This window comes from Aphis gossypii, chromosome 1, assembly GCF_020184175.1.
Source record: "Aphis gossypii isolate Hap1 chromosome 1, ASM2018417v2, whole genome shotgun sequence".
NCBI classification, from domain to species: Eukaryota; Metazoa; Arthropoda; class Insecta; order Hemiptera; family Aphididae; genus Aphis; species Aphis gossypii.
In genome coordinates this window covers 67,074,514-67,101,801 of record NC_065530.1, presented here as the reverse complement: position 1 = coordinate 67,101,801, position 27,288 = coordinate 67,074,514, and the positions used below count along the sequence as shown (strand labels likewise).

The window sequence follows — 27,288 nt, the reverse complement described above, 5'->3', positions numbered from 1 at the left end:
TAGAATATAACTCTGAAATTATCAACCTGATTTTCGTTAACTTATTGTATTTTTCTTATCTAACTTTTATATTAATCTATAATTGTGATGCAAAAATATAAATTTTAATTTGAAATACAAAAGAATCCACGATTTAATTTTTTTTCTATCAAATTGTGAATAGCACACATTTCAAAGATTTGCAATTTTATACTGCATAACTCAAGTAATAGGACCCGAACACCGCGAACGAGGTACTAAAGTCAAAAACATGAGACAAGACTTTAGATTCACAAATCTTCTCGGGACACGTTCCCATTGAACTCTGTAGTTCAATAACAAATGATGACGATCGATTCTAATTAAACTATAACAATGGTGCTAACTAATGATAACAGGCCATACATCATCCATCAATCGTAACCAAATATAAATTATTGTATTACGTTATTATGTTTATTTACTATTTGTCATGTCACAGTTATAATAATTATATTATATAATATAGAAGTAAATAGGCATTGACAGTTTTATAATATGAAATAATACTTTATAAAAAAAAAAAATAATAATTTTGTTATAACAAGTTCACATCGACGTAAATAATATTATTATGTCTACTTTTAATACAAATAATGTCTTGAAATTATTTATAATTTTATTGATACATAGTTATCATTTGTAGGTATTATATTATATTATATTTTACTATATTTTGAATAAAATAAAAACGTTTTTTTATAGCTATAAAATATTTTAAAATATGCATGATTGCTAGCTAAATTAGCTAAATTATAAATAAGTAGAATTTTTTTCTACTATCTTTAATAGTTATGAATTTATGATATTTGTACATCGCAATAACGAAGATTTTTCACGTTAAAAACAATTTCAAAATGTTTCACTAATTTAATTTAACCTGGCTCATTTAGCAAATAATGTGGAGTACATAATGATCTATCCAAAAAGCACAATTATACGACAGCCGACAGGGTAGGTAATTTTAAATGACCACTGGTGGAGAATTATACACGTGTTCAATTGTATTTAGGTATACGATTAAAAACAAATGTATCGTGGAAAATAAAATATGAACATTTTATTTTATTAAATTATATTTCACTCTACGTATTTCATGGGACTCTAATTGATATTTAATTCATATAGCAAAATATTCAATTAATTCGATACATCCAAAAATATTTTTCAAATTTAGATACATAGTATGCGGTTAAATATATATATATATTTTGAATATCTGTAGAAAATAAATATGTATTCTGTGTTTTGTGTTAGCAAAAACAGTATATAACATAATATATACACAAGCTATTTTATTAGGATTAAATTCTTAGAACAGTGAATATTTAATTAATCAATTCAATATTATAACTATTGTTATAGTTTGTATTTTATTGTTTAAGTATAGTTTTAAAGTGAATAAAAATCAATTTGAACAATATTATGAGTTTATAAATTATAAATGTTTAAAATTAATCATAACTCGCTTAAAATTAAAAATATTAAAAATAAACTAACTAAAAATATACAATGTTGTTATAGCTTTAATATTAAAACAAACAACATACAATAAGAGCAACTTCTGAATAAAAATTTAAAATTTCGACTGTTTATAAGGCTGGAGTTAGTGACGTTCTTAAAAGTGTGTTGTCTTATTAAAAAATATTGTAAACGCCAAACGGTATACTACAATAGTATTAATTATCTATAATTTTTAATTATGGAAATAGTAAAGGTAAACTTTGCACAACTAATGTATATTTATTTATTTATTGATTTGTTTTTATTTTACATATTTTATGTTTAAAGTTTCTTTTAAATTATAAAACATATAGATTGACCCACTTTTATGATAGTTTGAAAATGTTAATTTGGTAAATAAAAAAAATATTTAAACTATAGTACAATTATTAAAGTAATGCACTTCTATAACTATATTATAATATAAAAAATAAAAATTAATTTTGCAAATACAGCCGATCTGCTATTAGTTAATTCAATTAAGGTAATAAAAAATAATTTAGTTTGATTAATCCTTTCAATTCTAATCTAATCGTATGAGCAGTCAATTAAAAAAAAAAAAGATTTTATATAACATGTCTACAATGGCAACCTTAATAATGTCTTCAAATTATTCTATATAATCCAATTCACGGTTTAAATCTTTCAGATACAAGTGAAAAGTTACACCCCTTCTTATTCTCTCTCTCTAACACACACTCACACTTACTCACACATATGTAATGTGTATAATATGTGTTTTATTTAAAAATTTTATTTCTATTGATGTAAAAAAAAAAAAATAATAATTGATTTAAAAAAATAGTTATAGTACTGATATTCTAGAACTTATTTGAATTCAAGCACACAAAGAAAAAATATAATATTTTGTATAACACCTAATAGCCTATAGGTATACAATTCAAGTAGTAAACATATCAATAATTATACTACATTTAATATGATTAATGATTATCATAATTTTTATTTCGAATAATTTAATTAAGCTGAAGATACCATATTGTTTAGGTTTATCAACAAATAATTTTATCACAATTTTAATGAACAATATTATAAATGCCAATGTAAATAACCATAAAATCTGAGCTGCATGGTCGTAAAAAGAGGAAAAAAAGAAAAACCCAGATGGTAACAATATTGTACAGCTGCAGTGTACTACAATATTATTACACACACACACACATATATATAGTAATGTAGCGTGAAGTTATATTCTCGAAAGTAGATCTCGGGAGGCTTCGTCTGCCGACATCCGCAAGTCTCTACTTGTGTAACAATAATATAATACTATTATAGAAACTTAAAGTAAAATATAAATGTACGATATATATATATATATAGTTTATTACATATACGTATGTGTGTGTGTTCAATTCTAATTATAATGATTTCAATATTGTCTAACTTATGTACATGCATACAGATAATTCATTGGTATAATCAACTTTTTTTGACCTACACGCAAGATTCAACGCAAAATCAAAAATAGTACTAAATAAATTATAATATAATTCGTAACTATATAACTAGTTTTTATGTATACATTTTTAAATGAACCAAGACAAATTACATCAATAGTATAAAATAACAATCTTTTGTAAACACTAAAATAATAAATTATGACGTAAACTAGAGGTAATTTAATATACTACTAAACAAAAAAAAAATAAATAATATTAACACAAATAAACTCCTATACACACGTTTAATAAATACATTATATTATTATCTTATAAAATATGCAATGTGCACATATTTCAGTAAAAAGGAAAACATACTAAACAAGAAAAATTTTAATTAGCTTAGGTGAAATTGTGATTTTTTCTAGTAACCAGAGATATGAGCAGATCTGTAAAATATTTAGAAATAAGTTGAATGAAGCTAATTTTTCATTCGTCGAGAAAATAACAATGGAGAAAAAGAAATTAAACAAGACATACGATATATGGGTGTGGAGTAAACATATATATGATTTCTTCAAAATAAATTTTGTATTAAATGAAGACCAGGACTAGAACCGGAAATGAGAATTATAATAATAATAAGAGATTCAAATATCTATAATAATTCAACCGCAACAGCGTGGATAGAAGACGACACAACTTTAGGTAGATTTGGTTGAATGCAATTGACACAATCGTAATTTTCGTGGACACTCGAGAAATATTTGGCGAAGGCATTAGCACTACCATTAGGAATATTATACTGTTTATTATGTATAAATGCATATTATTTGGCAGAAAGATATTTTTTTGTGTTATTATTAATGAATTTCAAGACATAAATATAAAAAATGAAAAAATAAAATAAAAATAAAGTTGTTAATCTAAATTAATGTCAAAATTATGTAAATTATTTTAGATGTTAAGTCGGTATCTAGATATTATGTATATTATACATTATATGAACATAAAATGAATCTATGGGCATTTTTAGTGCCTAGTCTAGAAAATGTTTATGTAGTATTCAACCAAATTTCTATTTAAGAAGTTAATCTAGTGAGAGATGAACAAGCAGTATGGTACAATTTAGAATATTTTACATACGGTTCACATGGTCGCGTTTAAACAATACACAACTATACATTTTAAACAATTCATGCTATTAAATGTCGATAACGGAGCAGATAAAAATTAAAACAACTGAATTGAACGAAAATCAAATAAAAACTTTGGTATACTTAACACGGTGAGTCAGCAAACTTGTAATCGTGCATAGCCATATTCTATCAAAAGCTATGAGAGCCAAATTCTTAATGTTATTCGGATTTTTATGACTGTGAACTCATGACTAAAATTACAATACATTTAACCCGGACAACACATCATACATCAATCGAACAATATATTAAAGCAGCCAAACATCTCATAATAAACATATAACATACACTATTGTGAGAAGGTAAAAAGCGTTTTATGTTATACTATGTATTTTACAGGTTTTTGAAAAATTACATTTTTTTAAAAAAATTATAGCTGTTATAGTTATAAAAAGATACCACAGAGTAATAGATATCGAGTACAGACCAAAAAACAGTTTGAGTTGAAAAATATACAATAACACTGATCGGAATATTATTATGAACTCGACGCGAATACTGCTGTTACTTCTGTTTGAATAATATCACACAAATTATCATAATTTAAATAACATATTATCTGGTAAAGTGAATCCGCATTAGCCTTCACTGGGTGTTATGGACTTGTTAATCTACGACTAGTATAATATTATTCTTATATTATAGAAGTGATACGATTAAATATTTAGTATTTCACCAAAATCATAGCGCGATGTAAATTGATTAACGATTATTGGTAATTTTCAATTAAACCTCGTATTCATTGTTCCAGGACTCTTTGTACACTTAGTTTAAATACTAATTAATAATTTTTGTTTTTAAGTATACTTATACGATATGTTATAATAGTATAGTTAAGTAATTGAGTGATAGAAGATCTGTTTTTACAAATCATTGTTAATGATGAAAAAATAATTCCTATTTTCTTGGATTCAATTCAGTTTTTGTGATCGTTTCATTGATTTTATACCATATTTAATAATGCTGCATGATTGTATTTCTGCAGTTCTATAAGTACACACGTACGCATAATTTAATCGTTTTAAAAACTAAAATTAATAATAATATATAATATAACATACATACATATATATTGTATTTCACATATAAAAAAAAAACACAATTTATGAAGTATATAAAACGATAGAAGAACGGGTAGGTAATGGATTATCGATTATTTGTAAAAACACGCTTGACTAAATAAAATATAAAAGTTAATTTAATTTAATCTAAAAAAGTTTGATGACTGCAGTGTTTGGAATTGTTATTATATTTTAATTAAATAAATACTTAATCATATTTTATATTATCGAAATAGATAAATAAAGTAAGACATTTTCAAAAAAATGTTACGTATCTAGTTAAATTTTCTAAATGAATGCACCTATTTATACAAGAATATTGTACTATATTTTTTCAAATTATTTAATAATAAAACAAAAATAATCACAGCATTATTTTTTTAATAGACCATAATACTAAAATAATACCTGTATTCATATTATAAAAATTAAAATATGTTTACATGTGTTATACTTATATCATATTTTAGATGCAATTTAATTATTATGTTGTGTTGGTGATGTTTGATCCAAGTAAGTATTATAATATCAGTATATTTATTAAATAATAATATTACTACAAATATTTATTTTAATCATCAAAAATAATATATTCATAACAATGTCAAGTGCCCACAAAGAAAATGACACAGGCACATTAACTAGACTACCGGATAAAATTTTCCTACACAAGCTATATACAGTATAAATAGTAAAATATTATTGTTGTAGATAAAAACGGAAAAAAAGTATTATAATCACGATCTGCAGGTAACTGTGGTCTTTTGTAAATTTAGTAGTTAACCAGAATATTATTGTTTTCTAACATGATTTTTTCTATATATTACATTGTATAATATTTATTTATCCTGTAAGTACTTTTTGTAAACGAGTATATTATTATCATAATGCAATATTACAATTATTAGACAAAATACAAATTTATTTATAAAACAAAAAAAAATCGTTAACCAAACTATGTAAATCATAATATGATATGTTATGCTGTATTGTGTGACACAATTTGCGTCTATAAATTTGAAATTAAATAATGTCTTACAAAAACATTACCTATTTAATTTATTTGAAATGCAGCTCAATAGTTTTCTGTTAATGAATTTATAAATTCATAATCAATGATGATTTATTATATTTTCATAGGTTAAATATCATAAGTAATCATTTATAATCTGACATTACTATCTTTATATTTTATACATTATTTGATTTTACATACATACGATTGTATTATTTTTATTTGTATTAAATAAACATGATTTTTTTTTATTTCACGCATGTATTTAATTCAATATAAATATAAATATTTATGAAAATAGATTTATAGTTATGAGTATTACCTATGCATTTTCTTGTTTGTCTTCTTGTCATTATTTTTACATCTGTATTAATCTTTAGTTTTAATATGTGATGTTATTTTATTGTTTTACAAAATATGTACTTTGCATACATTGTGTACATCGTTTACAATACAGGAAATCAGGACGATCAATAATTATGATCATGTCTTAGTTTTTTCTTCAATAATGCAGATACTCAAAATCTTACTTTTTAAATTTTTAAATACATTTAAAACCCATATTTTAAAATGATTAAAATATTTCTATTATAATTAGTGAGTATTCATAATTCTGTTTTTCAATTGAAAACCTTTCTTTCAACCTGTAAATTATTTAGTGGATAATTTTTCTGAAAATGTTCACATACCAAAATAAGGACGAGGTTCTTAGTGAACCTTTCTTTTTGAATGTAATACAATATTATATTATTTATTATAATCCGTAGACTTAAATATAAATGAATATACTATTTAGGTAGTATTACATATTTATAGGAAAAAAAAGGTTGGGCTATAATTTAATTTTTGTTTTTGAAATCGGATCTTCTCTATCACCTAAATTCTTGTATAATATAATAATATTATAAAACCTAGCCTATAGAATATATATACGAATACACGTATATTTTTCCAATTACTAATAATTCAACACGGTGAACATTTTCTGTTTTCGTGATTTTCGGGTCCGATACCTACGGAAATGGTCATTAAATTTCTTTACGCTCCCAGAGTTATATATCCTTCCAAACCACATGCGTATCGATTTAACTGTTTACGAAGCTCCCCTTGTTCTAAAATACACATTCTTTGCTACACATATACGTATGCGATAACACCGTACGAGCGATTTCGTTTCCTCCCACTTTCCACATCACCTTTTAAATAAAGGTCTGTAGACTGTAGTCTTCGTCTCAGGCGAAATTGCCACTCTAATATGGGCCAGTGATTTGTTCACATGCGTTGCCCACGGAGAAACATTTGATTATTATTACAGTTGGAGCGTCTCCAAAAAAAAAAAATAAAAAAATAAATAAAATAAAATAAAAATGATTAGGCTTAGGCTTTTACTCTCGAATTACGGTTTTATGTATAGGTATGTATCATCCCATTCGGTTTACTACCATTGCGATTTCATCAACCAGACAGTGCGTATTAGCTATATTATTATGTTTGTTTTCACCGAAAGATAAGATTGCCGCTCAGCAGACTCGTGTTATTTTCTTAATCCCATTCCAGTTGAAAAAGGATTACATTACATTATATATTTACACAGCATCGTCTATGCACTCTGGTATTCGATTTCATTACGTGATCGCGATATATCTCTAATATACCTATCTCCTTCAATTTGCAGATCAAACAAATTTGACACTGAATCTGTATGTACAATTGTTCATGCTTAGGATTACGATATTTATGAATTAATTAACTATTATTAGTTGTTTTGTAAAGTTTTCTAAAAAATACCGTCTGGTGTACGCAATGGATATCATTATGATGTATGAAGTTATAATAAATTAAATAATATATAATAATACATTTAATTAACGCCAAGAAAAACGATATTTTTCTGTATCATCAATGCCAATCACTTGAGTTGAGATTCATAAATAGTGATTGTATAGTCACACTGTAATCGTAGTAAAAATCCGTTTTGAATTTTGTAAATATTTAAATAGGTACTTAATGAGAACATTGAGAACATAATATGTATTTTAGTTTTGTGCTGCAGTGACTTAGGTTTATTTTTAGTTACTATGTATACTTTTCGAATATAAATTATGTTAAATGTTAGCATAAATCTACACAACGAGAACAAAAACAAAAGAGCTCAAATAAGCGTACTGTCTATACCAAAAGGTTTATGAATACATATTAAATCATTATTATCCTTAGAATACAGTATCAAAATATTTTTTTTAATTATATTTTTTTATTATTTTTTTATAAGAAACGTTAAATATAACTAAAGTAACAAGTAAATAAACGCGTTTTGAAAATTCTAATTTTACTTATTCACCATAAGCAGAATAAACTAAAACCAAAATACCCATGTTAAATAAAATAACCATTGTAAAAGACACTCAAAAAAATTAACAATTTTTATATTATTTGCATAAATCGTGGATGACAAACATGAGAGTAAATTATGAAAACATATAATATAACATAATATCTATCAACAAATCATTATATAACAGTATCGAAGATATAAGTACTGTTTCGATTTTTATGTACCCATTGAATATTGTTAAAAATTTTTCAAAATAAATGATTTTTAAATGCTATACTTCAACGTTAAATTTAATGTGTCAATTTTTTAATTGAAAAAAAAACGTCTTAACCTTACCTACCAGAATTCGTAGAAAAGAATGGTATTGCCATTTAAAAGAGTTATATTGCGCACCAAAAGGGTTAATACTTTACAATTTCTCTGAAAATGTGTATTTTGGTACTATTTCTCACTTGCTGAAAACCCTACTTCAATAAAAGTGTACCCAACCGAAATATTTGGTGGTAACTCTTATCGTGAAAATATTGCATACAATTATATAAAAAGTATTTGATTTAAAATACAGATTCTTTGTTGAAATATTTCAATACGTTTCCAAGTATTTTTTTTTTTTTAATGTTTTAACGCATAAAACAATGTTTGAATACTTTTAATTAAATACGTTTAGGTACTCAAGACAGTATAACATTCATATATTATATATATATATACTTATCGATGAAGTTTTCTAAATGCAGAAAGTGTCTGCGTACATAAAAAAAAAAATATAACAGTTATTTAGTTAAACTATTAAAAGATACTATCGCGTGGCACTAAACCTTCCATAATATTGTGTGTTAAAGTTTAGATGGTTTTTCTCACAGCGAGAGTTTAACAAAATCAGTTTTCGGTCACTACTACTACAACACCACTTTAAGAATGCGATTATTGAATTTTTTCAGTTAAAACCTGACAGCTTTTATTATTGTAGAGATTAAACGACCATTTTCTTTTGTCCTTGACACTGCATTGCATAAATATATCAAAAATATGTTATATATAACATTATAACATTGTTTGGTATAACATTTAACGCCAGTTTTAATAAAATAAAAAAAAAAAATTAAATACTTACTCGAACAGTTCCGTTTGGTATAATTATTTTTATTATCACGATTAATTTGATTTATAGAGTAAGAAACACATGTTATAAAAGACAGGTTTTATGTATAAGTGTTTGAATAATAAAAAAAAACCATTGTTATAATGGAGGAGTACATTTTAATACAAAATATCGAGATGCAAATTAATATCTTATTGATTTTATTAATAATAAAAAAAAAATGAATAATAAAATGTTTTTTTTCGGTACATCTTTTTCTTGTATATTTATAGATTGTGAGTTACAACACAGATGATATTTTTTTGTTTTTCTTAAATAAATAAATGAATTTAATTTTTATTTAAGTCACGTCCGGTATATCATATTATATATCATCGGGCACTGCAAACAGCTGCAGCGAGCTAGCGATCATGTGCCCCGTTCATTTAGAGTCAGTGCTACAATATCTACATAAGACTTCTCGTCGTTTCTCTCGAACGACCTCCCTAGCCTTAGACTATGATAGTTATTGCATTTTAATAATATAATGCACACATATATTGTATAAATACATCATATTATAATATGTATATAAAATATTATAACTATACTCATCTTATATTCATAACATTCTATTCGATCGAATAAGTATACATATATATATACATGCATTATGAATATAAATTTATATTCTGAATATTTTATTTAATCTATATAATATTATTTAATGAAATACGGGTTCAGTCCGTTCCATATTATATTAAAATATATAAAACTCTAGATTGCCAAATAAGTACAATGCAAGTACATAATTATTACCAATTTAAACAAAATAAATTCACATTTTTTTCCAAAATAAATTGATTTTAAATGTAACCACAAGACTGCAGTACTACATCCTTTTATATACCAAAAACAACTTAGACTTCAAAAATAAACTGCATGTTTAATATAAAAACTATGTACCGTTAAAAAATCAATAAAAGGCACACATAAAATATTTGAATCACTGCTTTTATAAAAGAAAGAACACATATATTCTTCATACGAAAAAAAACATTATTACTGAAAAATAACATCGATTAAAAAAATATATATTTCATAGAATTACGATACGATAGATATTAATGTATTAAGAGCCAAATGGTTTTTACCGTTATTGTTTATAACTGCGCGAGTAATCAACAGATAATCAACAGGCTTATATTTTTTAATAGGATTAATTATTAGTGTGTCAAAATTTTTTTTATATTTTAATATTCTGATCATTCTAAATAATATAAAATATGATGTAAAAGGTAAATATTATGCATACAAAACATAAAACGGAGCTTGATTAAGAAGAAAAAAAAATTATGCAAAGTTATATGTGATTTACGACAGTTTTATAAGTTCCATCAAAGTTATCAATCCTTAAATATGTTTATAATGTTAAGTACATGTATCAGAAATTATTCTTTGATTGATTTCCCATAGTACGGGTTTAAAATATATTTAATGTTTAATACAATGTGCTTAGTAAGATGTTTATTTAAAAAAAAAGAAAATGTTTGATTGTATATTATATTACTCATCTAGTATAATATAAGGGATTGAAATTCTAAAAACGTATTTTTGACAATGTAATACTTATTCAGTCGCGTAGTACAAATTATATTACCTTATTCATCATATAACTCATTTATTTTGAATTAAGATCCACAACGCAGTTTTTTTTTTATTCATCCTCTAAAAATATTGTTTTCTTATGCAGAACTATCTCATTTGTTATAGTGTCTTTTGATCGATCGCTTAACATACGTATGTAATTTTATTTATCTTATGATTTGTGTGTACAATAAAATAATATTTTTGTAGTTTTGTACACGTTCCATATCACAGAAAATTACTTTTGAATGTAGTCAAGCAATATGACTGTATTTTTATTTTTATTTTTGTGTCATTTATATGCAATTCTATAATATGCATAATATTATGTACATGGTTACAGAGATAAAAAACATACAAGATATAAATATAAATTGCTTTTGTTTAAATTAATTACATTATTATGAGAATTATATTCAATTGTATAGTAATATCAACATATTGTCTTAAAATATATTACTACACGCCATCGCTATAAGCTCTATCTAAAAACTGACTTTAATTCTAAATTAGTTTATCTGTTTTAAAATATATGTAGATTTGTAGTGCTATATTATTTAGTTTATATTCTTAAAAATAAGTGACCCAACTAATTAATAATCTCACTATTAATAATCCTAACCTTTTTAATAATTACTAACTTTGATATTATGCATTGTAAAACAATAATAAAGGTAGAGTAGGAGCTGAAAATGTATTCAGTTTCAATTATATGTACTTCGTTAAGAGAAGATACTTTTAATATAGAACAAAAGCAACCATTTCTTTTTTTAAGAAATGATATTGATTATTAATTGGTAAATAAGTATAATAATTAGTAAAATGAACAAATAATTTTTATATCGTAATTTTATATACTAAAATTTACTAATAAAAATCTTATTTTTTCAAAACATTTAGAATTCTGGAAACTGTTTTTTTTTTTTTTTTGTTAAAAATGTACACCATAATAATAAAATTTTAGTCTATGAATAATATTACATATATATTCATCAAATAATTTAATTTTAAATGATAATATTTTCAACTCACAAATCAACTATCTACAAGCAAATCATACTCATATTCGATTACGATATTATAAAAATGTTTACCGTAAAATTATCGGAATGTTCTGCCTTTAAAACGATGGGGCCATGGCTACAACCATATGAATACTTCAAAATTCCTATAATATGTATGTATATGATTTTCTACAATGTACGGACAGATATATTATCAAAAAAAAAAAAAAATAAAACGAATATTATAGATCCCATGCTCGATGATTCGATCAAACTACAGTTATTTCAGCACGATGAAATATATTTTATACGCAGACTCTTCCGAAACTCCAAAGCCGCTGTATAGCTAATGTGTTTATACTTTTATCGAAAACAAAAGCATGTATGCTTTCAAACTTTCTGTATATAGTCGTGGTGCTACATTATACATTACTATATATGTTTCATAATATCGTTAGCTGAAGCAAAGTGGTCGTATAAAAGTTGTCTCACACTTGAGAAAACGCAACCGCAATATAATATGCATAATAATGTCTTCCGTTGAAAATATCCCACTAAATGTATCATATCACTGTATTATTGTATATTACATACGATACGTTATAGAAATTACTAGAAAGATTCGAATAATTACAAAATGTTGGCTCTACATACGTTGACCAATACAAACAAGAATGCAAGGAAAAATAATGTAAATATACGTATTTTATACCTACGTATAATGCGGTAGTCTAGCACTGCACAAACTTTTTTTTATAATGAACATTATGTTGAAAATTTTCACGGAAACAATGAATCAACGAAAAAATTTAATTTAATTTTTTTCTCTTTGTCATTAATTTATTTCTGTCCAATAAAATATACATACAATTATTGTAACTTAGTAGTTCTAATGTGATCGAAAAAAAAAGGGCCCAACAATTTTCTAATAAATTATAAAGAGAATACAATTTATTGCATCGCATGAAATGTTATTCATAATTGGAAAACTCAACTGCAAAAACTATACACTTTTTATGCGTATTGTTATCGAATGAAATTGTATTCTGATCAAATCGAATGACTTTTAGAATAACGTCAGACTCAATTTGTATGATGAGGTCGATCTGCTTCAACTACCATCATGATCGGTAAATACAGTCAACTAGACTGTCAACCGCATTTGAGCTATTAGTAGAAATATTTAAAATATTCAGTTATATTTTTTTCTATAGGTATATTATATTTATATTTTATACAATGATCGAAATTTACTTTTTGGTCTTACAATAATGATTTTTGTTAATTTGTTTTATGTCTGGAGGTACTTTTTAATTATTTAGAAAAAACTTCAACCTTAAAATTTCAAATTGTTTTTTATTTAACTGAATCTAATTTGTACTTTCTAATGAAGATAAAGTGGTAAAATTAAATGATATTTTAGTACCTTAAAAGATAATCGATAAAAATTAAGAAAAATGTGAATACTTATAATTTATAGTAATACAATTTTTTTGACTAAATTAAAATATAATATAATATATATTCTAGGTATATATATATATTATAATAATTCAAAATGTCTATCAATAAATAATTGAAATTGTCACCTTATATGTATAATTGTAGTTTTCTAGGTATGATTAAAATTTTATATTTTAACATTAATTATTAAGCTATTTATAATTATTTAAAATTTTATATTTTTTCATCTTTATTCAATTTAAAAAATGATGTATAATAAAACTTTTTTTTGCAAGTTAAAATGATTGAAACTAATCCAAAAATCTTCATATATATATATACTTTTATTCTATTGTATATCAATAAAAAATAATATTTATTAGATACCTAGTTTGATAGTCACAATATTTTTGTTTTTATTAAGCATTTAGATTTTAATAATTAACAAAATTCTTCAAAACTACTGAGATTTGAAAATGTTATGTAGTAAAATGCATTTTATTTTTAATCTAATCGAACCAAAAATGCAAAAATTTGATGCAATATTTTTCATATATTTTCTTTATCAAAATAAAATAAAACTAAAAGTTTAGGAAAAATTCACATTTTTTATGAACTTTAAAATTTTAATTTTTAATGAAGTTCGACAAGATTATGTATATTTTATTGACATACAATATAAGTTTATAAAGCATATCTAAGCAGAATCGTTTTTAAATGTATACTTACAATGATTTATTGTTGAATTGAAATTGTACATATTTATTACAGTAACTTCCTCGATAAAAAGGACACTCAAATCTAAAAAAAAAAATAATTTACAAAAATGTCAATCGTTTTATAAGCAATAAAACCATAAAATAATTTTTATTAAATAAAATATTTATATTATCCAAATAAGTTAATTTTTAATTATTTTTTAAATAATTAAATAATTTATATAAATTGATTATTATTAAAAATATATTGTAATTTTTAATTAGTTTAAACCAATTACTCTTTATACGTGCGTCAAAATAATGGCAAATGATGCATTATTACTTCATACACTAGACAGATTAATAAAACGCAACATAATTCATTTTTGGATTATACATTTAATCATATTTTATTTTTTCATTTGTATTGAATATCTACATGTGTATTTTGTAACAAAAACTTTAGAGTTTTACATTAAAACAAACTAACAATTATTAATTTAGAATTCACTATCTCGGGAATTTAATAAATATTCTAAATTAATAAATGGAAAGCAAAGCTGATGCATGATTATAATATAAACTATAAAACTTATCCAACCACAGTATGAGAACATGTTAAATGTTAATCCTCAACCAAAAAGTTTAAAATAAATCAGATATACGTGATAATTGTTAAAACAGTGGCTATAAAAATCATAATTATTACACAGTTTACATCGAATTGACTAATATGTACTTTGTTACGTTGCTAGTAAGTTAATTAGTATTGTTTAATATCACACCATTTCTCCAATATCATATATTATAACTCTTTAAATTAACACACTATACAGAATAGTATCTATCACATAATACATTGTAAGTCGGCACAATACATCCCTTTGACGTGAATGCAAATCAAATGCAATAACATTATATATGTATATTATATGCATAATAATAATATCATAATATAAATATTATACATAAATACGCATACAAATAATATGTCTCGAGATACAATTTCATGATTATTCAGATGCGTGTCGTATGTGGGCACATTGTATATTGTATATTACAGTATACATACGCATATATAAGTTTTTTAAGAGCTTTGCAGACAGACTCTTCTAAATTTTAATACTTGGATGGCATGGGTTTAATGTCCTATATAAAACTTTTAATATTGTATGTCGAGACTTGGGACATTGAGGGTAATCGTTTTAATAATTTCAAAAAACTTTTTTTTTTTTAATCCCGAGTTAGGCGCATTTTTTCTTTTTTTTTTTTTGTGAGATTCTTTCGTGCACTATTATTTCCATTTACCCATACGAAGACGCGCGTATGAATTTTTTATTAAGTTATTAGTAAATAATTGTTTGTTTTACCATATGTCGTACATCTGCCTATCACAGAGGACGAAAATGTTACGATATAAATTAAAATTTGCTCAGCGTTCTAATAATAAATTATTATTAGTTATTCCATCATTTTTAACACACGTACGTATCCATTTTGTTTAAACATCATTTGTCAAAGTTGATCGTAAAATGATACATTATGCTAAATATAATATCGATATTGTAGTTTATTATATACGCTAAAATGATGATAATACTTGGTATATTCCACCGTATCAGAATAAATATCACATATTTAAGTATCAAATTAATTTTTTAATAAATAATAATATGTATTCCAGGATTATTTAAAGTGTTGTTAATAGAAATATCATATTAACATACAGTATAAGTATGTGCTTTCGACGATTTTGATATATGAAAATTCTTATCGTTCGCTTTTGACTAAAAACATGTGACAAATTACGAAAGGGGTGATAAATGGCACTTACTTAATTATTATTATGTGTCGGGTTACACATAATAATAATTCAACTAAGTATGTACTTAAAAATGCAGAGATGATAAATAATTTATATTCAAAAATCAATCATTAAAATATTCTAGCTGAATGACTAATGAATATTGAAAAAGGAAAGGTTTAAAATCAAAATCGAAAAAAAAATGATTGGTTTGTGGTCGTTATATTGATAATAATATATAATATTATATATAGCACTTTTTAAAGGTTATAACAATTGTAACGTACTCTATTAAATAAATTACAGGGCAGCAGTCGCGTTAGCAAGTTTAATAATAATAAATAATAGTTTATAGGTATAACATTGGCACACCAGTAACAATGGTTAACGAGTAATCGATATGTTATTATCTTAGTTTAGTGTTATTGAGGTAGTTACAAGTTCTTTTAGTTATATATTACTATTATATCAATAAAGTTAAATAAATTAATGTAGTTTGTATGTATGCCAAAAAGATTCACAAACGATCAAACATGTGCCATCGATAAAATAAACTTTTTTTAAAAAAAACTTATAGAAGTTTAAAATTTCTCTTTTTTAATTCGTATACGTACAATAATCATATCTTATCATTCAAATTAAAATCAACTTAACTTAATTTCTATTCAATATAACAAATTATCGTATTATAATATTAAGTTTTTGAGATTTTTAGTTGCATTATTATATTCCTTTTCATATTGTTATCCACGTATAGTTTATATTTAGATATATTACATTATATTATATTATATTATATTACTATAATATTCTAAATGACAAATAGTTAAAACAGATAAAAATCCAATCGTATTTTATAATATATACTTATTTTATGAAATTTTATAGGTGTAAGGTCTAATCTTAAGTATTTCTAAATATATAACATGGAATATTATCATGATTATCATTTTGACTATTTTTTTTTTCATTATTATATCGTGGACTATGTGTTTATGTGCTTTTAAAAATAATTTAAAGAGTTTGCGTACCTACACCCCAAAATATATGATCACTATACATAATTTTTCGTTGTACAACCACAGCACGAACTATGATGGGACTATTCTATTTTAGTCCGCATATAAACTATAATATTATACCTTTCTATCGCTAGTAAACCGTAAATCGTAATTTGGAAAACCATATAGTAACAAGTGTCATACGACGCATTACGAGATTGCCAAGTTTTTTTTTTACAAAGGTGTGTTTTGAATTTTCCAAGCCCAAATATTTTATATAACATGTAAAATACATAATAAATTCAAATTTATTAAAACGGCAGTAGAAGTATAATAAATTGTATATTTTTTACTAAGGACATGTAAATAATATAAAATATGACTGTACCTAGGGAATAAGTGAATATAATTTGTAACTTCATGCATTCTACCTTGACACACCGCCCAAGCACCCAGCACGTAATCCTCGGTAAACGGTCACCACGTATTGTTAGTTCGGATGTGATCAAGACTCTATTCGCCACTGCATAAATTTATAGTACAATACACATAAGTGAACTGCGACGTGAAAACGGTAGGTTATAGATCAATATACGCACTAAATTCACTATATACGTGACATAAACGCAAAAAATAAAGCCGGAAACAGAATAAAACTGCAAAAAAAATGGTCGAGAATTGAAGACAAAATCTGAGAAAACGACTGAATGGTAAAAGCTATAACTTATAAGATACTGACCAACGGAAAGTAGAATAGTTATCCACTCGCCACAAGAACCGTAACTAAACAATATGCTCGGCAGTCGGACCATAGAAAATAATATTATTATTATGTTTTATGGCTGGACCGTTCGAGTTTAGAACCTCGCCGGATATCGTCCGTTAGTTTAATAATGAATATTTTGTGAATTATAATGGTATATTAATCCATGGTTGGGCGTACTCCGGCAACCACGGTAAGCTTGATCAATCCAACTATAATTTTATGGAGTGGATTACTGAAATATATTCCGTTAGTTATCAGTTTATCATTTATCGGTAGGCTAGCGAGTTTTTGCCATAAAAAATGCACGAATTTATTCCCTGAAAAATCTCCAGAGATTCCATAAAAATATGCAAAAACGCATACAATTGGAACATCTAAATCAACATTTCTATACTACAAAAAAAAAAAAATCTCAATAATAATAATGAATAATAATTAACTAGTAAATAATAATTTAAAATAGTTGATTTATCCAAAATTCAAAATTAATTTTGTATTTAAGTTTGCACGAAGATATGGATCAATCAACACTACCTAATTTAAGTATTCTTTACTAACAGATATTAGTATACTATACATACAACTATGAAATAACTCTGAATATGTATATAATATTTTTGTTTATTCAAAAAAAAATATATACCATATTTGGAATTTTTTTCAATTCTTTTGTTTTTAAAGATTTAAAGAAAAATTACATACCAATTTTAAATTTTAAACAAATATATACTTAAATTTAAAATATAGTTAAATATTCACTAGAAAAATATACACTAGGATGTTAAAAATTACTTTTCTATGAACTTCTAGTACATAACTTTATAAAAAATCCATCTTTGGCCCTATATTTATTAGCATCTCATTACAATGGTTGCCGTAGTTTGCGGTCTTCCAATATTTAACTTGTCACCATCGCCATCTTTAAAATTATTCCAAGTATCATAAACATTTTTACATAAAAAATCTGGGATTTACCTTGAGAAGAAAAATAAATTGATGTGACTTTTTCATCGAATATTAACCATAGTATTTTATCGAAGAGACGAGTAGATAAATGTAGGTCATGAATCTAAATTATACTTATCAAACAGATATTCTGTAAATGTAATTTAAATTCTATAAAAAAAGAAAATTGATACCTACCAATAGCTTATGCATGTAGAAGAAAATTGATTTACTGACCTATTCATTACACATTACATTTTGTCAGTCATATACCTATTCAGTATTTATATCATTAATGGTAAGTTAGATTTTGCTAATCGTAATAACATAATCGAATTTAATGGAAAACCATATAGCCTTTAAAATATTTATCACGATAACTAATAAATACTAAATAGGTAAGAATATTGAAATAGCCCCTACATCAATTGCAGCGTGACAATATGCACTTTTTGTTTTCTGAAGATTATGTGCTTAATAGTTGTTCGTAATGGTAATATATACATCGAGCTCCTATATAATTCACATTTCACAAGATCTAATAGGAACAACGACAATATTATGATATATGCTTCTACGAACTTTACTTATAACATTAATTCTATAATAATAATATGTGTAGTGTATGTCTTAGAGATTTGAAAATTTATCCAAGTAAATCCTTGTTAAAATAGTCACGTAATGCATAAATAATAGTATAATAATTGTACGAAATTGTAGCTTCGTATTATTCATATACAACAGTCTTATACGAGGATATGAATTACAAGATGAATTCTTTTATTATAAACAATTAATTGTAATGATATAATTTAAAGTTTGTGTTTTATTTTAACTAAGCACTGTGTTATACCTAATAATATATATTGTTAAAAAGGATAAATATCTTATTCTATTGTATTATCCCGATGTATTAAATATAATTAGTTTATTATAAGTTCATAAATATATAGCATTGCAGAATATTATGAGAACTTCGTAGCATTTCGTATTTTTGCAGTATATTACAAAAATAAAACATAAATAAAAGTGTATATAGTACTCATCTAGAAAAATATATAAAAGATTTATGATAGCTAAATAAAATCAATCAAGGCAACAAAAAATATGTTACAATATAAATTATCTATGAATAAAATATAGAAAACAATGATTTATTTGAATGAAAAAAAAATGTATTAACTTTATAAGTAGTAAATTTAAATAATTTGCTTACATTTTTTTGAAATATTTATATTAAAGAAAAATTATGCGAATAAAAATATAAAATAACTATCGTTTTTACTTTTTCAAAAAATAAGTGTGTGTGTGTACTATATCTATGTATATATAGTATAAATTATATTGTATTATATTGCAATTTATTGTTGACACTTTATACATTTTATAATGTATCCAAATGAATTAAATATTACCTATTAGTTTAACAATGTTCGTTTATTAGTTAATGATTAATATTATAATCTAACGTGTTTTGTTATTTGGTTACTAAAACACAATAATTGTATCGTGATATAGGAAATAATTTACAATCAGATAGGTTAGTTTAATATGATATTCCCATAAGGGCTCGACCGTTACGTTAGTAAACTAGTTCAATACAATAGCCAAATATTGCGGTAAATAGTATTTATTACAGTAGGACTGCAGTATTTATTGAATCCATGAATAATCTAATAGTTTATGTATAATTTTATAGTATCATCAGATATATTATGTAACTACCTACCTACTTTAATAACATTCCTAACTACGGCTATACTTCCTTTATGTCAATAAATAGACTACAATATTACAACTCTTCATTTTTGTTTTTGTAGTGTGAATATAAGTTTAACTCGGGTTATTCATTTTATAACTTTATAACCGGAGTTTTCCTTTTAAATGTGTAAATCACTTATATCAATCGAAATCCCAAAATTAAAATATATTTTTATAATTAATATTCCAGTTATTTTTTTTTATTTCAAATATATTAAATCAAAAATAGTACGTTTTGCCGTTTTAAACAGTATTAAATAATTAATCGGGAAATTAAGGGGGAGGTGAGTAGTAACATATTTTTTTTACCTTCCTAGGATAACTGTAAAAAAAAATGCGCAACTCAAACTGTTGGGAAAAGTAAACTCTGGAGCTACTATGTCTAAATCACTTCTCCATCCGAATTCGAAACTTTATCAATTAAAATCGGGACAATATCAATACCAGCGGTGGAACGTGAAACAATAATGTATACGTGTCCACTGGTATGTATATACTACGCATGATAGAACCAATATTCAGGGATTTGTGTATAAGTATATTATAACTATGTATATACAAACATAGTATAATATCGTCGAGTAAAATGGAGTATAATATATTATATTCCTAATCGTTTTATGGACACGTGAAATCTGCTAACAATGAAAGCGCATGCAAAAACGACGGATAAATGTACACATACGGATAAGGTTCAATAGAACAGACGGAGAAATATAATAAAAAACCTTATGAGAAATAAAGAATTGGATATTTTTATAAATATATGGTACTTTATGTAATAAATACTACGCAGATTTTTTTATAGATTCTCTCCGTTTCTCCGACTAAAGAGAATAAGGAAAAATTTCAAAGTATCGATTATAATATACTACAGTAATATACTTGCTTATCGTATAATACGTGACTACGAATATTTGTATTATTTATGCCGTTCTGGCGGCAAACAGTTTTTAAAATATTTTTCAATACGAAAAAAAAAGAAAAATTACACCTCTGCGTATGTATACTATTTACTACGCCACTTTTGTACCATTGCCAACACTTCCCGCAACGAAGCAGTAACTCCCCGCAACGAGATACAATAATGAAAACTATATTGAAAAAGCTTAGATTGTTAAAGAAAACCAAATACCTATTTACGTTTATCGGGTATATCTATACTGCATTAGAATCCTGTAGGTATGTATTATTTAGACTCAAAACCCGTTCATGCATGAAGAATAACTCAAAAATGAATACTCGTTTACTTATAATATACTCCCTGCAATCGTGTAAACGTTTTTTTTTTATTATTTAAATATTTTGCAACGAAGACTATTTATTATGTATGATACAGTTATAGAAATTATAGAATAATCTGATGTTTGTTAATGTGTACCTACGTGTAGGCGAGACCGATAACGGCAGCAGTAACAAAAGCATCAATCAGCGTTTTTCGTCTGTTATCGAAACCTTTTTTTACTATAACTTTATTATTTTGTAGGTACACTTTGTTTTTGTTTTTTTTTTTTTATCATTCTATCTATGATTACAAGCCCGTCGGCTTTTGAGCAGCAAAATATAATTTCAATGGCAAACGTTTTCGACACGAGTCTGTTTGTTTAGGAACTCATAATGTCCGTCCCATCGCGTTGGCGTAAATAGCAGGTACACAATATTATCATTTTTAACACTACACGCCGTCCACGTTTTCATTTATTCACTGATGATGTTTACAATAATAATAATAACAATACGAACGTCTGAAATCGTTGTACACGTGTATTTCTTGTACACAAATGACTGTACGACCGGAATTACTACCATTTTAACTACTTATTATAAGTTACAATTACTTATATAAAATATTATAATACACACAAGACGATTCTTTAATCGAAATATTCAAACTTCACTTATTGTTTTGATCGTTTTGAATCGATTATTTTTAAAAATATTTTTATTTTTTTTATAGATTTTATTGTTATATATATTTTTAGGTTTTTACTTTTTTGAATGACAATATACATTTTTAGTTTAATATTCTAAAACAAAATATTTTTGGAGTATATTCTATATTTATACAAATCAAAATTCGGACTATTAGTTTATGAGTTATAAGTACTTATTTATAGTTTAGCTGAGCGGAGTAGAGAGGTACCCCGCTAAATGTTAATCTACTTATTTCGACTGGGAATTATGTAACTTGTTTTTTTAAAAAAAGTTAATATATTTTGAAATAATGAATGTTTTTCTATAAATGAATCACCCAGTGAATATAATTATTAAGTATACTACCGTGTACGATTATAATATATTATTATATTATTATTATATTATATACCGTTGTAGCCGACAACGTTCGTACACCCGATGTATAATAATGATGATGATGATAATAATAATAATAATAGTGACGATAAATAATACAATGGCGAAAACACTACGTATATAAAGGTACACGATGTGAAAATAATAATAAAAAAAAAAAAAAAAATACCGAAGGGTGAAAGACTTGAAAATGACTCTGTGGCGGTCTGAATGGTGAGAGAGTAACTTTTGAATCCTAATGGGATGTCCTTGATAAAACAAAAACCGAAATAACAAGTGCGTCGTACGGTCGTAAGCCGTGTGTTTCGCATAGGTTTAAATTTTTATATAGGTATGTATATAATAATATAATATATATATATATATGTATATAACATCACGTGGTGCTTGTGAAGAAAACCCAAACACGTGACAAAACGAAAGACTTATATATCCGGCATACGTATATAATATATATATAACATGTTCAAACATGCATTGTGACAATATTATTTGGAAAATTGTATCATTCCATCGTAACTTAATATGTTGGTATACATATCGTAAGTGTCGCCAAACAGTGTTTTAAAGTTTAATCTTACCGCCAATTTATATAATTCCGGTATTAAAGTATAAATTGGCGATTTATCGCTAATTTATTAGAGTAAATAAAATTATATAGTCGTGTCTTTGTTTTATTTTCGATTGAAATTGCAGTAGATTTAATAAGTAAACTAGTCGAAAAAAATGTTTTATTAGCCTGTCGAGGTTCTGATTTTCATGGGTTGTGACGTTTTATAATATGATATCGTGCGTATTCACAAAACCGATAAGTTCACTTTATTATACAGTCGTAAATGATAAATTTATTCAGTTATTCCTATTGGTTTGCGTATTATTTGAATACGGATTCCACGGAAATTGTCTACAACAATATTATTGAAAAGCATAGAATTATTATCACTATCAAAAACCAAGATAGACTTGAAACGTTTTAAAGTTCGCATTTTATCTTTAATATACGTCTTACGTATGTCGTTTTTATTGTATTTTATCAATGGTTTTCTAATTACATGATGTTTTAATATATAAACAAATTAACTCCAACGTCAACCGTGTTTGAAGCATTTTGGCAGTTGGTTGTAACTATTATACGCTGAAGAATTGTTAGTTTCGGCTTACGATTGATATTGTTTTTTACATGCAGCCTAATGTGACAGTCAGTTTAAAAAATGTATTCATTCCCTCGAAACAATATTGGCTTCACGTCAACGCGTGACATGTGTATATTATAAAGGTTTTTTTTTTTTTTTTATCTGTTAAAATTTAATACTTATAATTACATACTGCGTACCTACCCGATGGTTTTATTATAAATAACTAAAATATCCGTGGGAGATAGTGATGAATAATCAAACGGGACTGAACGTCGGCCGTCATGGCGTCATGTATAACGCTATAAGTAATTGTCGGGCGTTGGCTATCGCTGCTGCCTGTCGTAGTGTCGTGATGGAAGTACATTCCATTTAATATAGAATGTATGTATATTGCCTATATATTACGCCAAACAACAAATTATTTCACTGAATAACGTACATACATTTTAATCGAACATAACTTTTAAAACTAGCGATGTAAAAATGATAATAACAGTTGATTAATGGTTTTACTCTCAAACATTTTAAAAATAGAAATTTGAAGGTGAAAAAGTACCAGAAAACTAAACAGTCTAGTATTTTAAATTAAAACAATTAATTATTATTTTATTCAGCTTAAACAGTGGAGTCGTGGTAAGCATAACGAGTAGTAAACAAAAAACAAAAAATTCTTGTTTTAGAAAAACAAATGTAAAAACAGTATTCTCTAAAGTGCATATAACTTACTCAAAATAAAAATAAGTATATAAATATATTTATAATATATAGAGTATATCGATTTATATAATTGATGATCATCTATGCCGTCTATGGATTATTCATAGAAAAAAATTACCCAAGTTGTCAACAAAAAGTAAAACTAAAAGTAGAATAATAATATGATCACAGTACTTCTGCAAACGTGACTTTGAATGACACTGAAATGAATTTATTTTTTAGTTTTACTTGTTGAGTTCTTCATATTAGATAAGAACTTTACCACGAAAAAAGGAATCAGACATTTTCAATAGTAATCTGAAATCGACTGTGCAAAATAATTTCTTCATATCAGTATAATATACCACATCAATTTGAATTTTGGGTTCCATATGTTTCACAAGGTCTGTATAAAAAATCATCAAATCGAGGCCCGAAAAACCAATTGATTTGAACAAAATATTAAGTTGTATGTTAATAAAAAATTATATATAGGTAATTAATTTTTTCATACATTTCGGTTAAGTACTAATTTTAGATACAGAAAAATAATTATCAATGGATCTTTTATTTTTAAAGTTGAAAATGGGAAAAATATAACCTAGATTCAAATTATCAGTGAACATTCTTAGTAGTAACAGTTAGTTGAAAACATTTTTTAGTAGATTTTAATTCATCTTTTAATTCATTGACATTTCTGAAAAAAATACATTTTATACATAGAAGATAAATATTAGCTAAACATATTATTAGTTATATTTTTAATTATTTTTATCAGTCGCTATAAGAATGGAATTAAATTATATATTTTTGCACGTATTTTCAAAAAAACTGAGAGTTTAAGTTAGATATACATTGAATGTTAAATTCATATTTATTATAGCAATATTTGAAAAGTTTTTTTTTACATTTTTTACGAGCTAGGTACAGCAAATTATTATAAGCAAAATTGGTTTCAGTTGATTTATACAATTTATTTTTATTTTCAAGAACAGTTTTTTTTTTATTATTTCATGATTAAACCAATGTAGATATTTAAATTAGTGTAGAAAACTTTTTCAGACAGTTAAATAAATTATATCATTTAATATTTTAATATTTTATACTTTTATTTATGTTTTTAAAAAGTTCAAGCTAATTAAGTGTTTTTTTAATAATTGACTCATATAATTTAAATTCACATTTTTGTTATAGTCAAAAACTGATTCTTATTGATTTTGAGAAGTGGGTGATTATTGTTAATTTGAACAGGGTAATTTGTATATGATTGTACTAAAGTGAAGGATTTTAAAAAAAACTTACAAAATCAAGAATTGAAAATGTTATTGATAGTTTTAGCTATACCACCGCATTTACTGTTATAACTCAATAGCATGCATCTATCTAATCAAAAATATTATAATTGACAAAAAATAATATGTAATATATTTTTTTCTATGTTCTTGTATTTTGTATGTGCATAATTTTAATTCTAAAACCATAGATTTTTTTCTACCAACTTTCTGAGTAAATTTAAAAATTTACATAGTAATGTAAATACTTAATATATATTAATAAAACGACATTTAAAATATTTGGTTAAATTACTTCTATAAATTTGTCATATTTGGTTTTTCAGTTACTTAAAATAAAAACTTTATTACTTATATTTTCAAATTAGGTATGAAAAAATATTAATAAAATCGTAATAAATAATACTAAATTGAATATAAGTATTCAATGATAGTTTTTAAAAAAAGATCAAACTTTTAAGAATAGTGAAAAATAAATTCTTTACTTTTTTCTTTCAATTATTTTAATCAAAATCAATGAAAAAGAATTAAAAATCTGAACATTTTTTTATTCTGTTTGTTCAAGAAAACAAGAAAATTCGTGTTCTCCAATTCTCCAATATTGTTCTTTAATGATGTCTCCACGGATAATGGTCGAAACATTGCCAGCAATGGTTTTTTTTTTAAGTCATTTTATGGTCCTAATAAAACAACTATATCTTTAAAATATTTTCCACCTTAATTGAATATATACATATAATAGTATAGATTTTTCTTTCAGTTACGTTTTTAATGGTTTATGTTCAGTTGATCCAGTAATAATTTTTGTCCAAATTGCAGGTCGCCGATAATAAATTATATAATATGTTTTATTCAGAAAATATTAGTATGTGTTGCCTTTATTTTTTGCACATAACACATATCTAATTTTAGGTCAGGAAAACTAATTCTAAGATATATTGTTTTAAATATTAGACTTTGCCTATGATCAAATTTTAAGATAACAATATTGGATATTACGATATTTTAAATTGCATAAAAGTTATGAGAATTTTAATGTTTTACATACTCATAATTCGTTCAACAATTAATTAGATATACATCGTAAAAATTCAACGATATAATATTAATAATTAGGTATATTATGTTTTTTTTTAAGTTTCGATATCACAAAGAGTCATTAGCTTTTCA

At 24.7% G+C, this 27,288-nt stretch overlaps 1 protein-coding gene across 4 annotated transcripts in view; it reads right to left on the bottom strand.

Annotated features, from left to right (window-relative positions):
* Positions 1-27,288, bottom strand: part of LOC126555831 (uncharacterized) — a 96,648-nt gene that overhangs the window by 47,260 nt on the left and 22,100 nt on the right. For 3 of the 4 annotated variants that reach the window (XM_050210711.1, XM_050210712.1, XM_050210713.1), the window contains exon 2: positions 14,436-14,507. The exons of the other annotated variant lie outside the window; for it this stretch is intronic. The gene's annotated coding sequence lies outside the window, so the exon portion shown is untranslated. The remainder of the gene's footprint in view (positions 1-14,435; positions 14,508-27,288) is intronic. 4 annotated transcript variants of the gene reach the window in all.